Raw genomic sequence first — 21,005 nt, 5'->3', positions numbered from 1 at the left:
TCCCTAAGCTGCTTAAGGCTTTTGAGTCTTCGGGGAACATAATTTAGTTATTCTAGCTAATTAAAAAAAATCCTTAAAATTTACTAACAGGAGGTCAAAACCAATCATTCCAAACAGCAAACACTTCCCTGAAAAACGTGAAGTACCCCATTGCAGACCTCCTCCCGATTCCACTCACCAATGCTAACATTTGCTACAGCTTTCCAAATATTTTCTAGATATAGCCAAGTAGGCATATACTTTTCTTTTTCTTTGTCATAATAAACTGGAGCTAAAAAAATACGATCAAAAAGCATATGTTTTGCAATTAATGGACCTGGGCTCAAATTTTGCCCACCTTGCTTACTGTGTAACTCTACAAAAATTACTTCTTTAGGTTTCAATGTTTTGTGAGGTATAAAAATAGCAATTACTTCCTAAGGTTTGAGGATTAAAATTTGGAGTGTGTGTGAATCACTTAATGCAGTGCCAAGTCGTTACAGTTCAATAAACACTTATTGTCTATGGCAAGTGACCTTTCATAAGAGTTAAAATAAGGAAACGTGTTCCTGTCATATTTTGATAACTTCCGTTAAGCAAACAAATGTTACTCATTTCTTTCAACTAATTATATCTAAATGGAAAAGAAGTTGCTTTTCCAGTTAAAAACCAAACAACATTTAAACGTAAAAACTCCTCCACGTCTCCTTAATCCCAATACTCCATTGAGGATTTGATAATGGATTCCCCAGTTAAAAAACAAAACAAAACTTTTGTTGTCTCACTGCGTGCGGAGAACACTCCCCTCGGTCTTTCTAAATACTGTGCAGCCTTTGCTTTGTCAAGCAATCCCGGGGTGGTACCCCGGTAAGTTCGCCTCCCGCGGTCACGCCCCTCTATCCCCTCCAGAGACCTTAGGGACAGCAACTGGCGGGGCGTATCCAGGAAGAACCTAGGGGACATGGTGGCCAAGGAGTGCGCCCCGGAACAGCGTCTGGGTGCAGAGGTGCGCCCGAGGGGTGCAGGCTGCCGGCTACCCGGCCCTGCCTGAGCGCGCGCGGGAGGCACCTCTGGGACTAGGTTTTCCGCGACCTTCTCGCCCCAGCGTCCCTGCCGTCGGAGGCGCGGCAGTCCCTTGGCCTCCACCCCCCGGCCCGGGCCAGTCCCCCTTTTTAGCTTTCTTTTGGGCATTGCCCTTTGCCCTCGCATGGAGTCCTCTGTTGACTCTCCCTTCACTTCCAGTCACCCATAGGTCACGGTCCCTAGACCACAGCCACCCATCTTGTCCAACTCTCTGAGCTCTGAAGTCTCGCCAGCCAGGGAGATGCTGAGGACCCCGCGGGTGGGGTAGCCCCAGTGTTCCCGGGCCCACGCTCCGGGGCGCGGGACGTCAAGTTTCCGCCCGGTCCCCTGAGCGGTGACAGCGTTCGCTCGGAGGCGGCGGGGAGGCGGAGGGCGGGCCAGCCCCGTGCCCGAGCCCCCTCCCCTGCTCGCGAGCTCGCGCGGTCTGTGTCTCTCTCCGCAAGTGCAGAGCCGCGGAGGAGGAGGGGGAGGAGGAGGAGGGAGCTGGGGGAGGATCTCCATTGAAATAAACAACCAGGCAGCAGTTATTAACACGGGAACATGGCGGCCGCAGCCTGGGCTCCCGCGGCGGCGGCGGAGGTCAGCGCCGACGGCAGCCCGCACCTGACGGCGTGACGGCCACATTGGTAAGCGCGCCTCCCCTGGGGGCTCACGGGCGGCGGGCGGGGGGCGCCGCATTCCCACCCGGGCCGCTGCCCTTGGTGCGCGCAGCCCGGCGGAGCCGCGCGCCGGCCGGCCGGGCAGGCTGTTGTTGTGTGCGGGCACCGCTGCCCAGGCGTGCGGAGCCCGCGACGCCCATCCTCGAGGCGCGGCCGAGCCGGGGACTCGGCTCCCGGGGGGAGGGGGGAGGGCGGGAAGACGCCGAGTCCCCGGGAGAGAAAGGAGGCGCTCGGGCGCCGGGCGAGAGAGCTCGGGAGACGAGCCCTGGAGCGCGAGGCGGGCGGAGGCTGCAGCCCGCGGCGCCGGCCGAGAGGTGAGCACCAGGCTGGGAAGCGGCGGTTGTGCCGCGGGCCCCTGCTCCGGCCCCCTCGAGGCTGCGCGGCGCAGCCCGGGCAGGCGGGGGAAGCCCGGGCCGGCGGGCGCAGTCGCGGCCGGTGCTTTCTTCCCGGGAGGCGTGCGGCCACTGCTGCACGGGTGGGAGCCGGGCGAGGGGAGGCAGGACCTGGGAAGTGCCGGGGGTGTGTGAAGGTGACGCGGCCGGCAGGGGCGGCGGCGGGGGCTCGGGCGTCTGGGGGGCCTCGGGCTTGGGTGGCTTCGGGGCGGTAGCGCTCGGGCCGCGCAGGCCGGGCCGCGGTGGGGGCGGGGAGCCGGGGTCGGGCGGCGGCGGCGGCGGTGGCGGCGGCGCCGCGCCGGGCTCGCCCCTGACTTAACTTTCTGGGTGCGGGCATGTGTGCCGGAGGCGCGCTGGGGCCGCGGCCGGGGGCGGGAGGCGGGCTGCGGGCCAGGAGGTTCCGGGTTGGCTCGCCAGCGCCCCCTCTTCCGTACCCCTTCTGCGGCCCCTGCAGGGACAGGCCCTCGGGGGCCCCCCGCGGGAAGCGGGAGGGGTCCTGGCGGCCCTCGCGCCCGGGTCACGCCCTGGGCCGGGGACCCTCCTCTCCGGGCCCCTGGAGGCTCCCGGGTAGGCGTCCAGGGTCGGCGCCGCGGGCTGGAGTGCCCGCACCCCGCCCCTGGGGGAGTCCTGGAGGCGCCGCGGCCGCGCTCGGGGGTGGGTGGCTCGGTCCCTGCTTCCATGGTCCCTCCCTTTCCCCTCCCCCAAGTGGCTTCCGGGGCCTGCGGACTGAGGGGCGGGAATCGGGGACCCGAGCCCCTTACTCGCCGGGAGTGACGTTGGGCCTCAAGCCTAGAGGGCTTGTCACTGGCAGGGGAAACTTTCCCAAACCCGAGCCTGAGCTCGAGCACCCTCCTCCGCCACCTCGTCCTCTAATCCCACTCCCACTCCACCTCCTCCGACTCCTTCCCCTCCCACCGACCCGAATCTGGCTGTGCCTGACTGATGGGGCAGTGAGCCAATGGAAGGCAGGGACTGACCTGCCGGGTACCGGTAAGCCAATGGTGGGAGCCAGAGGCAGGAAGGGGGCGGGGTTTCTTCCGTCCAGTTAGGGTTGAGTTGCAGGCGGGGCGGGGGAGCCATGGAGACGCCGCGAGCCCTCCACTCTGGCGCGTCCCTTGGTCACCCGCACCTGGGTTTGTGGAATAGTGTCACTCACAGAATCTGTGACCTGGGGAGACCTGCATAGGTGCGCGAAGATATTGCTTTTCTCTGGTGCTGCGAGAGGCGTTGTTTTAGACATGACAAAGTCTAAAGCCACTTCAGGATGTGGCAGTAACTGCGAGGCCGGGTTTTAAAATGGCATATGTTGATAAGTGACCGCGTTCTGGATCTCAGCACCAGGTGAGATCTTTGAAGGTCTGCGTTAGTTTCACTGGGCCTCTGTCCAGCACCCGGACGATGGAATTGAAAGGGCACCCTGAGAGTAAAGGCGCAGGGTGGCCTCTTGTGAGGTGATTTTTAGGAGTGCTAAAGCATTCTTGTTTGGAATTGGCCTCACTGGGATCTTGTTTAATCAGACCACCACCAATTTCCCAAGTCTCCTTGAAAGTTTCGTGCTTGGTCTGGGTGTGACATTTTTACAAACTTACTGGTTATGCTGTGCATATTTTTTGTCTTGTTCTTGGGTAAACAAAATGAAGTTTTGAACCAAAGCGCCACTAAGATACCAAGCGTGGGTACTTAGCAAAACTAGCCAAAGAATATTTGTTGGCAGAAAACAAAGGAATAAAGTATAGCAGTATAGCTTTCCATATTACTCCTTACAAAAGATTCGTAAAACATTTTATTTATTTATTTATTTATTTTTAATTTCCTTAAACACGAATGAATTGCACAGTATGTGGCTACTTCTCTGATGTGTAAGAGGTCCAGAGCTATCTTTGGTTGTTTTAACTGTTTGGGTCCAGTGAACTGACTTTCTTGACTCCTGAGTTTTAGGAAAGGGGGGCGGGCGCTGCTCCCGTGAGGATCCCAGGTTGCTCAGCCGGAATTGCGGTCTGTTAAAGACTGCCGCTGCTGCAGTGCTTTTTGTGTGTGTACATGCTCTGTTCTTTGTTGGTGAGGTTAGTCCAACCGGACAGCAGCAACACATTCCTTTTCCCCGTTGGATTCTTTGGGAGTTCAAAGGATGAGGGATGTTAAACTGAAAATCCATTCATTTTTGGAATCTGTCACCCATGAATTTAATTTTGGGATTTAAAAAAATAATGGGCACGATCCACACTGGGTTCTCCAGCTTTTATTACTATTGGGTTATTAAGAAAGGACTTGAGAGAGACTAATGTAAGGAAAGAGTAATGTATAATATGTGACTTTCAAATCTATAGTGTAGATTCCCAACCTGTGTAATTTTAGATGTTCTTGTAGAAGTAAATTGCTCACCCCCCCCTCCCCCCAGGGTTTCTCTGTGTGGCCCTGGCTGTCCTGGAACTCACTTTGTAGACCAGGCTGGCCTCGAACTAAGAAATCTGCCTGCCTCTGCCTCCAAGTGCTGGGATTAAAGGTGTGTGCCACCACCACCCGGCGTAAAATTGCTTTTTGCTGTAGCTTTTGAAGTGTTATTTTGGTGATAAATGAGTCAAGTGAAAGATAAGCCCTTAATTCACCTGACAGAAGTAGGGAGTATTGTAAATTAATGCTCAGAACCCAGCAACATTCAGAGACTCCCACTACTGGTTAATTTGGGAGGCCACTCTGATGCAGGCCCTTTCTCTTTCCTGAATTCTTAAAAGCAACCCATTATTTCACTTCATTCTCCATAAGGATCCCTCAAAGCGTTCTTAGATTCTTGGTGGCAGAGAATAGCAAGTCGCCTAATGCCTGGTGAGGGGAAAACCTCGCAAGCATATGGAGGCACCTAGAGAAAGATGTGCATTGTCAGCAGCGGCGATTCCGTTGTGTGCTCTCTTGCTGGAGCTGAACCTTCTTCCTCCTGGGAATTTCCCTCTTAAAAGAGAGGATTTCTTTGACTTTCATTCATGTGAATTTAATGCTTTTGAGGACTTAATATTTTTTAAAATATTTTATTTAACCCTTCATCGATTAAATATAATTTAGATGGCTTTCAGCATGAGAGACATTTTACTGAAAATACATATAAAAGATGGAGGGTCCTAGGATTGCATAAAGGGTTAATTCATCTTGGTTCTCCCCTTGCCTCTCAATAGATGTATCTTATTAAAGCTTTCCAGTCTCTCTGGAATCTGTGATCTCTGATTACGATTCTATTTTACATGTAGAAGTTAAGGACTCAGTGCCTTAGCTGTTTCAGGCCACAGTAGGTTGCTATTTGACCCATACTTTGACAGCTTAGATCTCTAGGAAAAATTGTTTTTGTCGTATTGGATACAAAGGCAGTTCGTATATTGTTAGAAAGAAAAAGCACGAACAGTGACCCTTTAAAGCATTTTTAATAGAAGACTAATTTTCTGGTATGCATGGGTGTCTTTGATATCTTGGTCATTGTTGTGTTGTGGTTGAAATTATATTTAAAAGTTTAACTGATTTTTAGTTGTTAACATGACAAAACCAATGTTTAAGACCTGTTAGCTTTTTAGTTTAATTTTTTTAAAGATTTATTTATTATATGTAAGTACACTGTAGCTGTCTTCATACACCCCAAAAGAGGACATCAGATCTCATTATGGATGGCTGTGAGCCACCAAGTAGTTTCTGAGAATTGAACTCAGGACCTCTGGAAGAGCAGTCAGTGCTCTTAACCACTGAGCTATCTCTCCAGCCCCATGATACTGATTTTTGAATGAAGAAAAGCCATGGAATGGAAAACACAATGTCCAGTTCTTCCCCCCCCCCCCCCCCCCCCGTTTCTATCACACACTCCTTTGCCTCCGTGTGTTTATGCGCTTCTTTCTTTCTTTTGTTTTTGTTTTGATTTTTTTCCTGCTTTTTGATTTGTAGATGAGAGAAACAAGAAGGGGTGCCATGGCATACCACCCTCTAACGCCTCTTAAAGTATCCCACCTGGCAGAACTGTAAAGTACAGTTCAGAGAGCATGAGGGAAACTTTACAGATGCCAGATGTTCTAGATAGAGGCGACAGTATGACTTGTGTGGCTGTCGTAGCAGTCTATGTGACTTCCTAGCTGCTGTGAAAGGGAGAGTAGAGTTGGCAGCTTACAGTAACGGTCACTAGATGTTCTGCTGGTCTGCAGTAGAGCACAAGCCTTGGCTTCGAGAGCAAAGAGTCTCTGTGTTTAATAATTAGCGATATTCATTCACGTTTCTAGGTTCAGAGGCAGTGGCGGAATGCTAGGATTTGTTTTAGGCCGGTGTTTATTTGGTTCTATGGTTGGGAATTTCTAGCAAACTTGAATGAGTACAGTGCGTACGGTAATGTTTCTCACAGCTGCTTTGGAACTTCTGGACATAGTGTCAGTCATCAGGAGGAGGTTGCAAATCGGGAGATGTTAAGGGGCACTTGACAGATAGATGGAAACTGAAGTTTGCTGTAAATTCTGGTGGGACTTATATCTCAAGCCAGCCAGTTCTTATTCTGTCCTGGGCCCATGTTTAGCAGAATCTTTATTTTGGGTTTTGGAGGTCTTTTCTCTGCATTTTTTTTCTTCTTTAGCAATTGTTTCATTGATTTATTTCATCATTATTGATGGAAATTTGACTGTCCTGGCCTTGACAGTGTATTTGGTAATAAAATCTTCAAGTTACAGAGCCAGGGACTAAAGGGAGGGCCACAGGCTGGGCGATGGGCGATGGTCTCCTTCCTTCCTCCTTTTCCTCACACCTTGGTGGTAGGGAAGAAAATATTTGCCTTAATCTTGTCTTCTGTGTGAGTGTGTACTTTCAAGTCTGTACTATCTAGCAAACTTTGCATGGATTTGCGATTCTGTTATTTTTCCTGAGAGTGGAATTATGTTTAGAATAAAAAAGTTGCAGGACTTGGGGGATGGCTCAGTCAGTAGTATGTCTGCACTGCAGGACTGGAGTTTGTTTCTAGCACCCATGTAGATGCCTGGCATGGCTACGTCTGTGATGTCAGTGCTTGGGAGCAGAGACAGGCTGAGCCCAGAGCTCACTAACCAGCATAGTCAGCTGTGGGCTTTGGGCTCAGGGAGAGTTGTCGTTGTCGTTGTTGTTTTAAATGAGATGGAGAACAAAGTGCAGGGCACCCTGAGTTCTGGCCTTCACATGCACACACTTATAGACATACACTTCATACTCTCACATACCATCCACAAGGTGTTTAAATGTTCCCTTGATAGATGAGCTTAAAATGAATTAGATTCCTCTTTATGAAAATGTGGACGCTTATGACTGGTTCAGTTTTGTTTGGCTTGAAGCTTAAGTGCTGCTCTAGGAGCCCTGTGTGGTATGGTACATGGTTACATGGTCAGAGTGGTCCTGTGCAGCTGGTAGGGTGTGACAGGGTGGGTTGGCAGGTGAACCCCATCATCTCTGTCCCACCCCCTCTCCTATGGCCATTCCTGTGCTGCCTCCTCTGGGCCTCTGTAGCCTGGCTTTAGCTCTGTATGCAGCCTTGTGTTCTGCTCTGGCTATGGGTCTTCTGGAAAGAGCTCATTCCTGTCAGGCCCACAGTGTCTGTATCAGGGATAGAGCCAGCCACTTTCTAGGCTTTCTTATGAGTGGTCCATTCTTTTGATTATGGCCACAAACACATAAATACATGCTGTTATCCTCATGTTCCAGGAGGTTGGAGGTTAAGGGGAAGTCTGGGATGGCTGTCCATCAAGAGTCTGGGATATAACAAATGACCTTAGGACTCTCAGCTGTTCAGTCTAAGAAGGAACAGATCTGAATAGCTGAGGTTCTGCTGACGTTCCCAGTCATGGACTGAGAAGTTCACTCCTGTAAGTCATATATACAACTCGTACCTCAACTATTCCTGAAATTTCAAGATCCCCTTACCTTTAAATGTCAAGAAGCAGGAAAAGCAGTGAAGTAAACTGATGGAGTTTACTAAATGTGTCTGGGGTTAGGGACATTTGTGATGCACTTGGGTTTTTCATTTAGATGTGTGAAGCAGTTGTAGCATCCTCCTTTGGCTGCTCAGGAAGGAAGTGGACACACAGGTATCAGATAACTTCCAGGCTCACACAGTTGGGCTACTGAAGCACATTAGAACCCCAGGCAGCTCTTGCTTCTGGCCTGCTGAGCTGGGGTTCCTATTGGCTGACTGTTAGGCTCTTGCGTCAGCCTTTGTTAAGACAAGACAACATCCATCCATTTATTCTGTGAAAAGCATATTCTCATCTGTTGTTCTCTGTATGGGAATCTGTTTGTGGGGGATCAGTAGGAAATGTACCCAGGGAACACTTTCAGGGATATAGGTTTGGAAAAGACAAGGAGTTGACATACATATGTGGTTTCTTATTTCTTCAATATAGATTTAATGTTGTCTGTTTAACTGTCGGACACAGGTTGTGTGACGCCTTTTGGTGAGTGTTGTGCACTCCATGTAAAGCGGATGACTCTGCTGAGATACCATAGACCCAAAAGAAGGCTGATAATATATTCAGTCATCTGACTTCTGCTATGCTATTTGTGGAATTCTTCTGTCTGCTCAATTGTTTGCAGGGAGCAGGCGCGCTTTCAGGAAACTCGCTCCTGTGCTCTGCCAGGATCTGCACGCTTTGCTTGTAATGTTCCAGCTGCCAGGACCCAGGGCCTGTTGTCAGAGATGAAAATGATGCATGGGATTTTTCGTTGGTCACTTATGTCCCCAAAGGCTTCACTTGGAGAGTGAGCGAGTTCCGGAACTTGCTGCTCACTGCCCTCTGCCCATTAGAGGCCACAACTGAAGGAGGGTAGGCCCTTCCAACAGCTCCATCTTGCTCATAGGATCTGCTCGTGAACAAACTTCCTCTGCCTCTGGTGTCACCCCTGCTTTCGTAAGAACATTTAATAATTATCTTAAAATTTCTAATTATATTGTTAATATGCTTAAGATTAAAAACTTTGAGCTGTTTTGAAAATGTAAGTTAGAATATTGAATCGTGCCAGGCCTGGTGGTGCAGTTCTTTAATGCAATCTTTAGGGAGGTAAAGAGAGGGGTGTCTCTGACCCTGAGCCCCAGTTCATGTACAGGGTAGCCATGACTAAGTAGAGAGGCCTTGTTTCGAAAACCATAACCCAGCACAAACAACAAATGTTGGTTTGTGTGTATGTATGCAATTGTGTCTTGAGGATGTTACTCAGTGCTGGACTGCTTGCTTAGCATGTTCAAGGTCCTGGGTTCAAGCTCAGAGAGATGCTCCCTCCCCAATGTAATTGTGTATTTCCAAGGACCCTTCAGCATTTCTCCAGTCATTTTAGGCCATCTTTAGAGTCTGTGCAAATGGAGACTAGATAATTACATAAGTAATATTTTTTAAGAATTATTTTTATTTTGTGTATGAGTGTTTGCCTGCATGTTTGCCCAGGCACCACATGCATGTCTGGTGCCTACAGAATCCAGAAGAGGGCATTGGATCTCTTAGGACTGCAGCTGTAGCTGGTTATGAGCCACTGTGTGGGTCCTGGGAATCAAACCCAGGCAATTCTTAAAGCGCAACCAGTGCCCTTAACCACTGAGCCATTGTTTTTTAGTTTAAGGAACAAAATTTTAATGATACTTTTAATGCACTAAGATGTGTGTGTGTGTGTGTTATTATTCTCTACTATTATTTCATTCATATATTTTTGTGGTGTTATGCCCAGGGCCTCCAGTATGCTAAACACTAGATCAATATTATATATAAAATCCTAACATGTATATAATTAGAATTACTCATAGCTGTCACATTCATCTAACATGTAATCACTTCTGAGCAGTTATTGTTGGGATGTGAGAAGGAAATTCTTCCACATGCACTTGGTAGGTCCCTAAGTAAGGATTATAGAAATTCATTAAAATTCAGAGTTACCACAGTGCCATGTCCTGAAGTTGCTGTCCTGGGCTGGGGGACTCCCTGGCCCAGAGGTGATCTTTTTGCCTGTTCCTGTTGTGTGTGCTGCAGGGGCTGTGTGCAGAGGAGGAAGCGGAGTGAGGCAGGCACCAGAGTGAGAAGTGAGAAGAGCTTCTCTCGGTTTCTACCAGGAATGCTTTGCACATCTTTCCCTCTTTTTCCTTCTGTCTTTCTTCCCTCACCCCCACCTCCCACCCCAAGTAGAATTGGAGATGTAAAGATGAATATGGGCAGAGGACAAACCAGAAGGATTCCATGTGAATGAGCATGGTAGGTAGTGTCCCTTCTTGGTAGGTAGGGCTAACCTATTTGCAGCACTTAGTGAGAGAAGTAGCTCTCTGTTAGGAATGTGACATGTAAAATCATTGCTGTTGTTCAGTGTTGTCGCAGCAGTAGGGGCACTGATGTGTAATTTAGTTGGATTGTTATATTCCATGCCTTTTCATGTTTCTCTGCTGAGGGATATTATTACAGTCTTGACAATGTTAGGTGATCCAAGTGGCTCACATGTTATAATTGAAAATATTGAAGTGATTTAAGATGGTTCAAAAGTGTAACCAAATGTTTAAGACCTTAAGAATGTTTGCCTCTAAATTTTTTTGCCAGCTGTGTTGGCGCACGCCTTTAATCTGTGATCTAAGAAAGCAGAGCCAGATGGGCCTCTGAGTTCGAGACCAGCCTGACCTCTACATAGTGTGTTTCCAGGCTATCCAGGGCTTCAAAGTGAGATCCTTACTAAAATAAGCACACACATAAATAAGTAGAAAAGAATGCAAAGAGAGAGAGAGTAAGAATCCTTGCCTGTGAGGTCAGAGGATATAGCTCGGCTGTCAAGTGCTTGCTTAGTGTACAGGAGGCTGTGTGTTCGCTAGGCAAGCACAAGTAACCTAGGGGGTTCCCAGCAGCAGTAAACCAAGTGTCCCGGCACACCTGTAACCCTAGCCCTCAGGAGCTGGAGCCCTTGGGTCAGAGGTTCAAGGCTATTCTCAGCTATGCAGTGAGTGTAAGGTTAGTCAGGAATATGTGACTGTTTTCTGCTCCTTCCTTTTCCCAAAGGAAAAGAATGCAATTTTTAAAAAAAGATTTATTTATTTATTATATGTAAGTATACTGTAGCTGTCTTCAGAGACCCCAGAAGAAGACATCAGATCTCATTATGGATGGTTGTGAGCCACCATGTAGTTGCTGGGATTTGAACTCAAGACCTGTGGAAGAGCAGTCAGTGTTCTTAACCGCTGAGCCATCTCTCCAGCCCCAAGAATGCATTTTTTATAATTTTCTTCTGAGCCTTGGTTTTCTTAGTTGCTTTCTTAAGTTGTATTAGTGTTTTGGTTCCTTAAGACTTTTCCATTTAAGGGTGATAGAAAAATTCCTTGAAAATGTTAGTTTTCATATTCACTACATCAGAGTCTTGGCAGAATAAACAGGTGGTGGAGAGGAGAGCCAGCAAGGAAGTCCCAGGAAGCGCTTGCTGCTCTGACGTGGACTTTTATCTTCAGCAAGAGGCAGTTCGGAAGCTTGGTCTTCAAGTTTCCACTTCACACAGTTAATTATGAATCATAGCATAATGGAAGACTGAGATATTAGCTGTAATACAAGAAAACAACACAGTCATCACTTCAGACACAGAATTGACCATTTTAGTCAGTATTGACAGTTACCCTCTTACCCTCCCAGCCCAGCATTGTGCCTGGACATGAAGTGGATTGGAAAACAAAACTAGAGCTTGGGGTCTCAGCATAGCAGGAAGCACCTGGGGCTGCTCTACCTGGACTGGGCTGGCCCTGTTCCCTTCAGGGTCCTGACACCATCACTGAGAGAGGACTCTTGCTTCCTGTGAAGGCTGTATGGGTGGGCTAGTGGGGAGGGAAGGAGAGAAGGGCTGGCCTTGCTGGTTGGGAGAGTAAGTCAGACCCCTGATCACCACCAGCAGAGCAGCTGTCTGCACCTGGATCTTCCCAGGAGCCAACCTGGACTGTGCTCAGGTGTCAGGTGCACAGGATTCTAATGTGCACGTTCGTGGAGGACACCAGTGTACAGAGGGGCTGTGCAGAGAGGGGACCCTACTGAGGCAGAGAGTAAAGCAAGAGTGTTATGTCCATCCTCTCTCATCTTAGAGGATTCTAAAGGATGTTTTAATAGTCTCCCGAGTTATCAAAAGTGCAGGTGACTGATGGTGTTGCCAGTGCATGCAAGAAAGAACTACTGCTACATGGTGACATTGGCGTCAGTGTATATTAAGATGCTTTGTCCTGTGTCCTGGAAATAAATATAGTCTATACATCTAAGCAACTCAGGAACTTGCACTTGCTTTCTCATTGGTTCAGAATACATGTGCCTGTGCATAAACATAGCACACATACACATACATGCTATACACACACTATATGTATGCATACACATACTACATGTAATTACATTATATATATGTATACATATATATATACATATATATATATATATATACATACATACATACATACATACTGTACATGTGTGTGTTTATTTTCACCCCAGACAGTGTGTAGAACAGCTGAACAGCATAGAAGACTGTTTTTCTAAACTTTCTATTTGACTGACACTTAAATCTTTCTCTACTGCAAGCCATTAATAGGTTGATCTTCCCACGGTATTCCTTTCCTAATAATGTCATTTCCCACTTACTATAGAACGATATCTTTAAACACTTACCTCTGCGTCTTTGATGAACCCACCCTTCTTCTATTTCTGCTGGCACATGTTGTGGTATACCCTCTTGTTCTCTTGATTTGCCTAGAGAAAGTAGATGAGTTAATCTAAAATTTAGGAAGCATGCCTTTGACATAAGAATTATTTTAGGAATTCCTACTGCTAATTTAAACCTGAAGTAATGAACCAGAACAAAAGGAGGAGTCCAAAAATATTCCAAAGTCATTACTAAGTAGCTTAATGAATCAATTATGGATTAAAATTGTCCTACAGGAACGGAAGCAAATCTAACTGTGTTCTCCTCCGAAACAATAAGCACAGTGTGCTTTGTCGCTGTGATACAATCACACAGTCCTTCAGTGCCAGGGTTTAGTGGTTTTTCCTCTGCATAGTATTTGACACTTTAGAGAAAATGGATTTTAGTTTATAGTGGAGAGGAAAAAAAAATGAAGAAAACCATGGGGATAGTTGGTAGTGCCAGGAAGTTAATGAACCAACCACTGCAGAGATAGTGTGCCAGGGTGGTCACTTGAGTACCTGCATTGAAGAAGCAATGACAAAAACAGAAGTGTCAACTGAAGGACTAAAACCTCAAGAGATGATGAAGTTCTACAATATATATTAATATAGACTGTATTAACACTTATAAAAATATCCTGATTCTCCAAATTTTACTTACATAAAAGTATATTTTGATTATTCTTAATTGTGTGTGCGTCTGTGTTCCTGGAGGCCAGAGGCATGAGATTCCCGCAGTCGGCGTTGCGGTGCTTGTGAGGCATCTGACATAGGTGATGTCTGACATGGGTGCCTCACAATAGAACTCCAGTTCTCTGAGCCATCTCTTCATCCCTCACCTCCTAATTTTAGTTTTTGTTTTGGACAGGGTCTCACTGTAATCCTGGCTAGCATGGAACTTTCTATGTAGACCAGGCTGGGCTGCTCACTCTTCTCTCTCTTTATCCTTCTATCGCCATCTCTTTGTATCTTTTCATTGTGAAAAATTACAAACATTCAGAAAAATCCCAGTGAGTGCCTGTGTGCATTTCCATCCGTCTCTCTGTCCATCCATCCACCCATCCATCCATTATACATACATTTATTCACCCCCCTCTCTGTCTTTGCCTGTCTCTCTGCTCTCTCTCTCTCTCTCTCTCTCTCTCTCTCTCTCTCTCTCGTGTGGGTGTGGGTGTGTGTGTGTGTGTGGGTAGGTAGGTATGTAGGTAGGATAAATCATAAATAAAGAGGTAGATAGAATTCTTCATCCGTAAAGAACAATGTCTTAGGAGCACTGCCCTGAGTCCCATCACCTCAGAACTCATCTCTTCTTGCTGAGTTTTAATTTTCAAAGCAGAATCTAGTCCACCTCATAGTTAACCAAGTCCACTCCCTGCATCTCCTTTCCAGGTTTTCCTCCTTTGAATGACTCTAAGAGTCCAGGTCAGTTGTCCTGAGGGTTTGTGCTTATCCTGCTAGTTTTGGGGTGGCTTCTGTTGCTTGTTGATGACCACTCCATAGTGGTCCACTTGGGCGGGTCTCACTGAGTCTTCCTGCAGTCTGTTTAGATTGGGCCTACACAAACCATACTGTGGATCACAAGGAAAGACAGAAAGGTCAGAACTGACTTGAAGGACATTCATCACCCATTAATCTGAGGTATATGTTTTACCTTTAAGAAGAGGTAGATTTTGTTCGGGCACAGACCAGAAGAAGGTGAGTCCTGAGGCATTAATTGTATAGTCATCTGGACAAACAGGAAGTCTGTAACGGGCTTTCTCTGACCTGCCAGTGATGTAGGGAATGACGCAGAAGCTTCTAGTTGAGTTTAAAGCTCAGGCCTTCTGCTTGGGCAGTCTCCAGCGTCTCTAACTTAACCATCTTTAAAGCCTGCAGCCTGCTATGTGGCTGGCTCTATCTGTCCCTTTCTCTGCTCTGCGTTTGTTGCTCTGTCTGCTCTCTGTATCTCCCTCTGCTCCCCCTCCTCCCAGCTCTCCCCTCCTCCGCCCTGACCGAAAGTTCCACCCTCTACTTCCTGCTCAGCTATTGGCTGTCAGCTCTTTATTATCACCAATCAGAACCTCAGATAATTCTAAATTCCCTTAGGCAAGTGAGGAAGGATGCATATTTACAAAATATAAGGCTGGTTGGTGGGTCATAAAAATGACAATACCAATATAATGCCAGCAGAGACACATCTTCACACAATATGAAGAAAAGATTACTCCAGCAGAAGCCTTTGTTTGAAATTCTTCACGTTTCTTGTTCTTTGTTGGAGAATGGTAATTTACATTCCTCACACGCTTGACTAATTTCGTTTTTAATGTTTCTGATTTTCTTCTTTTTTTATAGTCTTCATTTTGGTTCTCTCCTCCAACTTTTCCAACCCTGAAACTCTTCCTAGTGTCTTTAGTTTCTCCTGCTCCTTCAGAACTGTATGGAAGGGGTGGTGGAATCCTCACTCCCCACCACTCTTGAGGGTGTGGGAGCTTCATCCTCACCTTGTCAAAAGGACTTTAAAGGTGAGAGGCATTCACAGGGACTGCCTGGCCTTCTGCTTTTCCCAAGTACCTGCCTGATACAGTGTAGAGATAGATTATCAGTAGATATCTGTTTACTTTTAGTTGATGTGTTTAATGCTTAGGCGAGGACAAGTCACCACTGTTTTGTTTTGTTTTGTTTTCAAGATAGGGTTTCTCTGGGTAGCCCTGGCTGTCCTGGAACTCACTCTGTAGACCAGGCTGGCCTCGAACTCAGAAATCCACCTGCCTCTGACTCCCGAGTGCTGGGATTAAAGGCATGCGCTACCACGCCCGGCAGAAGTCACCACTTTTAACAACTATATTTTATGTATCTATAACAACAAACAAATTACATTTGATTGTTAATGCAGTTTTGCCTGATTTCACAACTAACAAATGAATTATTCTCATTTCTGACGAGAAGGGAAACAGCAATTCTGTCTTTAATGTGAATTTACATTCATGTATAAGAATTGGGAGGCAGAAAGATACCATCACCTAAAATGGTCACTGAAGATATCAAGATTTACTCCAGAGTAAATCTGAGTTACCAAAGACTTAGTTACTGAGACTCCTGTCTTTTGGCCTGGCCTGGCACTGCTAGAGGTGGAGTCTGATGGCCTGGATCACACCTGCACTGCTTTCAAGGGGCACTCCCACCCGAGACAAGAAATGCTGTCTAGGAAGCTGGAGGAGGATTTTATTATATCAATAGTTAATATTTAAATTGAGAAAGAACATATTTAGGAGACTAGAGAAATTAAGAAAGGAAAGAAAAATGAGTCTGGTGACCAGATTTTCAAGATTTTTAGTTAACAAATCAGGGTTATTTTATTAAGCTGAGAAGTAACAAAGATATTTAATAAGAAGATATTTTTAATTGATTTTCTAGAGCTTTCCAGAAGTGTATATTATTAGTATATTACATAATCTTGTTTTGTCATTGTGTGTTATATATGCATGCGCACACACACACACACACACACACACACACGCATATGTAACCCTAGTGCCCTGGGCCCCTCGTGATAAGCTTTCATTGAGGTCTCCCATGCGGGAGCCTCATGCACAAGCTTTGCTGCATTTAACTTGATATGGCTGCTTCTCTAACTGTTGTGTCATGCTTGCAGATGTTGGGAGTAAGGACATGCTTCTAGAAGGGTTCCATGACAGAGCCAGGCCTGGTGCAGGTCTGTGACAAGATAATTGGGGACTGTGGGCTGGGATCTCAGCACATATCCTCTCCCCACAGCCTTGGCGAGCTAGGGTTAAACCCAGTTGTCTTACATAAGCCAGATTTCACTCTGTGAAGCCTCAGAAGTTGTGTAGACACTTTAAGCATGTTGTAACCCTCTTGTAATGGAGGCTCAGCAGAGGGAGTGTAAGTGAGCAGGTGACACTAGAAGTGGAGTTACCCTGTTTATTACAGGCTAAGACAGACAACTGAAGTGTTAGGAGACAGGAATATTGACATACAAGTGATCCATTCATTATGAGATTTAAGCAGATCTTCCTTGGTTAACAAAACCCTAACACTATATCTATCCATGGGGGATAGTAAGACATTTAGATGGTTTGGAGACCCTCAAATGCAGTAGTTTGCTTGCTTTTCAAGTCTGTGAAAGCAGTTTGGTCAGCGCCATGCACTGCTGTTTAGTAATGCATTTGTATATGGGTGGCCTCATGTCCCATTTCTGTTACTGCCTTCTATTATTATCATTCCTTTAATGCTGTGATGATCAGCATTGACACATGTTGATGTCCTGTCAGTCTTAGCTAGGTCTCTGGAATTTTAATCTAAAGTAAATTGTTTTAATTTTTTAAATGAGGATTTTCTAAAGGGCTGGCTATTTAAGAAGTTAGTCCTGAAGACGAGAACTGCCTGTATGTTGGGATTCTCTATGGTCCGGCTTTTGATTTAGCCTCCCCTCTTTGACAGCTAATGCACTGTCCTGGAGTGCGCAGTGTTACTGGGACTCTTCAGTCTATGAGACGCTATTTTGAATGCTCTTTGTCAACTGTTTAGAGCAAATATGTTCCCATTTTGTTACATTAGAGAATGTTTTTGATAATCTTTTTAGCACCCAGTAGATTTAATGTTATGATGCTCAACAGGCTTTGATGTATAGTCTCATTATGGGATGTCTGTCCCTCTGTGTTCATATGGCTCCACACAATCATTGGTGAGGCTGGGAGTCATGTTTTGTACAGAAGACTGAGAACAGGGTAATTTAAATCAGTAAAATGCCTGACTTTTAAGGAAAAAAAAGTAGTTATTTTAACTACTTGGAGGTGGTAGAACATTTAAATTATATTGAAAATAGCTAAAGAATAAAGTACATAGAATTCACATTTCCTAAACTTGGAAGATTGTCTGCTTGCTTGACATATCTTAAGTGTTGGTCTTAGAAGCAGACACTGTTATTCTCCACAGAGAGTTTATACTTGGATCTGTCAGAGAACTATCTAATGGGAACTCTCTGTTAAAATCATTTGGGTGAGCCAGGCAGTGGTGGCGCACAACTTTAATCCCAGCACTTGGGAGACAGAGGCAGGCGGATTTCTGAGTTCGAGGCCAGCCTGGTCTATAAAGTGAGTTCCAGGACAGCCAGAGCTACACAGAGAAACACTGTCTCGAAAAACCAAAAAAAAAAAAAAATCATTTGGGTGGTTTGATTATAGTTTAAAACAAAACCACCTTTCTTTTGGGAATATTAATGCATAAGATTAGATGCTACTTCTGACTAGTTCAATCTGTGGCTTATTCTTCAATAATTTTCTCAGGGGGGAAAAATGCAGCTCTTGCTATGAATGGTCGGACTAATTCACCAGAATCAGGCATCTGCATTCGTTTTGGGTTTGGAAGATGGTCTGGTACAGTGGGCTTCCCAGGTAGCATAAGTAAACCTGATCATTAGCAACGCTGAGGGAGGCAGGGAGAAGCTGCCTCTGAGATTTGTACTGTATCTCTTTCTCAGTTGCAGATAAAAGTCTGTTTCACTGAAGATAGAGGATGGCCGTGGTCAGGTGTATTAGCCTGTGTTTACCTGAGGAATAGAATGTGCTTATTAGCTTAGAAGTGATGGGAACGTTTATATAAAAAATTGTTTGGTGGGGACTCGGCAGATCTACAGGGACAGATGAGATATTTAGATATAGTTAGCAGATAATAATGCTTAGGAGCTGGTTATGAAGTTTACAGGAACTTCTGAGGCTAGCACAGTACTAGAAGGACATTTATAAATACCTATCACTGAAAGAAATCTCTAAGGTGATTTTGGTGTGTACCTCATAAAACATAAACCCTTTAGAAACCTTTGGATTCCCAACAGTTATATTTAAATATGATTGATAACTCAGGAGCACTGGGTGTGTCAGACTGTCACCCGTGCTTCACTCTGGACACACTGTGACAATGTGACTGTGAGGAATTACTGGTGAGGTATAGCACACTCGTGGACAGAGGATCTCTGCCTATCATGCTTGCCTGTTACCCCGCCACACAGCATGTTCAGGAGCTAGGGTGTGCTACGGGTGCTGTGCTCCACACAGCATGTTCAGGAGCTAGGGTGTGCTACGGGTGCTGTGCTCCACACAGCATGTTCAGGAGCTAGGGTGTGCTACGGGTGCTGTGCTCCACACAGCATGTTCAGGAGCTAGGGTGTGCTACGGGTGCTGTGCTCCACACAGCATGTTCAGGAGCTAGGGTGTGCTACGGGTGCTGTGCTGGTTGGTGTTTTAGGGTCTACCTATCTAGCCACATGTGCAACTCACTGTCTTTTTTTGTTTTCATTTCCTTAATATTTCATACTTGCTTTTAAATCTTGAAATAGGAATGCATATTAGTGAGGTGAGCTTTTCCGTCACAGTCCTGGGGACTGTAGAGGGCCATCTGTGTCGTTCATGATGTGCTATATCAACTCAGATTTGAGCTTTTAGCAGGAAAGACAGTTGTAAAGCATTACTGAGACAGCCAATCCCACAGTGAGTCAGGGTGAGAGGACCCTGCGTCACAGTGGAGTCCAGCACAGTTCACTAAGCCAGAAGCATGTGATAACAGTTAATTGAAAGAGATTAGTATGTTAACTAAGAAGTGTCCATGCTCTTGACTTGGATAGATTAAATCAAAACTATACTGTTCACTGGGAATAGGCACATTGTCGTCCCCTTCCTTTCGTGGTTCACTGTCTAGAATTCCTGAACACAATGCTTAACAGCTTCAGGTTGTTTCCTGGACATGAAATGGACCGATCTCAGCCTTTCTCAACAGAACAATAGTTTTTATGAGCTCTGGAGGACTAAGTCCTATTTGTTTCCCTTCATTTCTGTAGGCATAAAATGTTTTAGATACAAACTTCTATGTGCTTTTATGATTCTTTGTTTTAGCCAGTTGGTTTATTGTTAGGAACATGGAAATTTCATGGTTGTAAAAGTTCCCTGGGAGGGGCTGGAGAGATGGCTTAGCGGTTAAGAGCACTGATTGCTCTTCTGAAGGTCCTGAGTTCAAATCCCAGCAACCACATGGTGGCTCATAACCATCCATAATGAGATCTGGCGCCCTCTTCTGGTGTGTCTGAAGACAGCTACAGTGTACTTACATATAATAAATAAATAAATCTTAAAAAAAAAAAGTTCCCTGGAGACTGAAGGCCACCTCTGTCTTCCCCTGTCAGGTGGGCGGGTCCTTGCTTGGGTGACATCAGTTCTGAATACCTTGCTTATTGATGGCCCTTTCCCTCTATGATCTTCATGGGCACTCCACTTCCAGTGCATGCATGCCTGTGGTGTCTTCTGACCTTATAAAGCTTTCCCTCTTCCTCCTGCTCCTTCTCTCCTCTTCTTCCTCCTCCTCTTCCTCCTCCTCTTCTCTTCTTCCTCCTCATAGGTAGTTGGGGCTTTATATCTTTAATGAAGAAACAAACCCCTTCAGTAGTAGAAGGAAGAGATGTTGGAGTTAAGAGGATGCCTAAAGTTGACAATGGGCAGAGTATTAGCTTTTAAAGGATTCTTTTATGATATACTACTCACATGATCTTGTGTAAAAAACAAGATTACGTGTTTTTTGTTTTGTTTTGTTTTGTTTTTGTTTTTTAACCTACAAGAAGCCATGTGTTGGGACTGGTGGCATGAACCTTTATTCCAAGCACTCAGAGACAGACACAGAATCTGTGTGTTCTAGGCCAGCCTAGTCCACATAGTGAGCCCCAGGATAGCCAGGATCATATAGAGAACCTGTCTCAAAACACCAAGGTGTGTGTCAGGAGGAGACATGCATGCTTATACTTAACAGCTGTTGACCAGGACTTGAATGAGAACTCAGATTCTGGAGAAACTGTAGGTAAAATCTGTTATATTCTCAGCTGGTTAGTTTCCATCCCCATACCATCAACTTCATCATGTCAAGGTCGGCTTCACGTTTGCTATCACCTCTGTACGCTTGAATAACATAATAAAACTTTTACACTTGGGAATTATGATATTATAGCTCAACGAGTGTTAGTATCTACAGTCTTCACATCATACCTTTGGAGGCTTCCTGTTATTCTCTGATGTCCTTAGATATTTCTCCTCTCAGTTTAGAGCAGTTTAAACAATAAGAAGTTAAAGAGATCGTGTCATGGGATGGCCTCTTGTTTCTGTACCTTCTGAAATTCTTCATAGTTTCTAGTTCTACAGGATATTCATTCTCTCTCTCTCTCTCTCTCTCTCTCTCTCTTTCTCTTCCCCCCTCCAACTCCCCACACT

General features: G+C 45.8%; 1 protein-coding gene and 1 long non-coding RNA gene across 5 annotated transcripts in view; one reads left to right on the top strand and one right to left on the bottom strand.

The window, feature by feature from the left end:
- The first annotated feature begins 1,159 nt into the window (after positions 1-1,159).
- The window catches only part of Ncoa2 (nuclear receptor coactivator 2), a 239,675-nt gene continuing 219,829 nt past the window's right edge, over positions 1,160-21,005 (top strand). The window contains exon 1 of one of the 4 annotated variants that reach the window (XM_021170377.3): positions 1,160-1,688. The gene's annotated coding sequence lies outside the window, so the exon portion shown is untranslated. Of the gene's footprint in view, positions 1,689-1,944; positions 2,036-3,214; positions 3,455-21,005 lie in introns of those variants that run through there. The other 3 variants (XM_021170361.2, XM_085835677.1, XM_085835679.1) reach the window with 3 other exon arrangements.
- On the bottom strand, positions 11,577-14,474 carry LOC110300278 (uncharacterized). The gene is made up of 3 exons (XR_002378555.3): positions 14,411-14,474; positions 12,745-12,825; positions 11,577-11,640 (listed from the first exon to the last, which is right to left on the bottom strand). It is a non-coding gene; the product is annotated as an uncharacterized LOC110300278 (long non-coding RNA).

This window comes from Mus caroli, unplaced genomic scaffold (genome assembly GCF_978045245.1).
Source record: "Mus caroli unplaced genomic scaffold, Mus_caroli_1 scaffold_1, whole genome shotgun sequence".
In the NCBI taxonomy this organism is placed as follows: Eukaryota; Metazoa; Chordata; class Mammalia; order Rodentia; family Muridae; genus Mus; species Mus caroli.
Note: the sequence above shows the minus strand (reverse complement) of the source record. Positions and strands in the feature narration are given on the sequence as shown.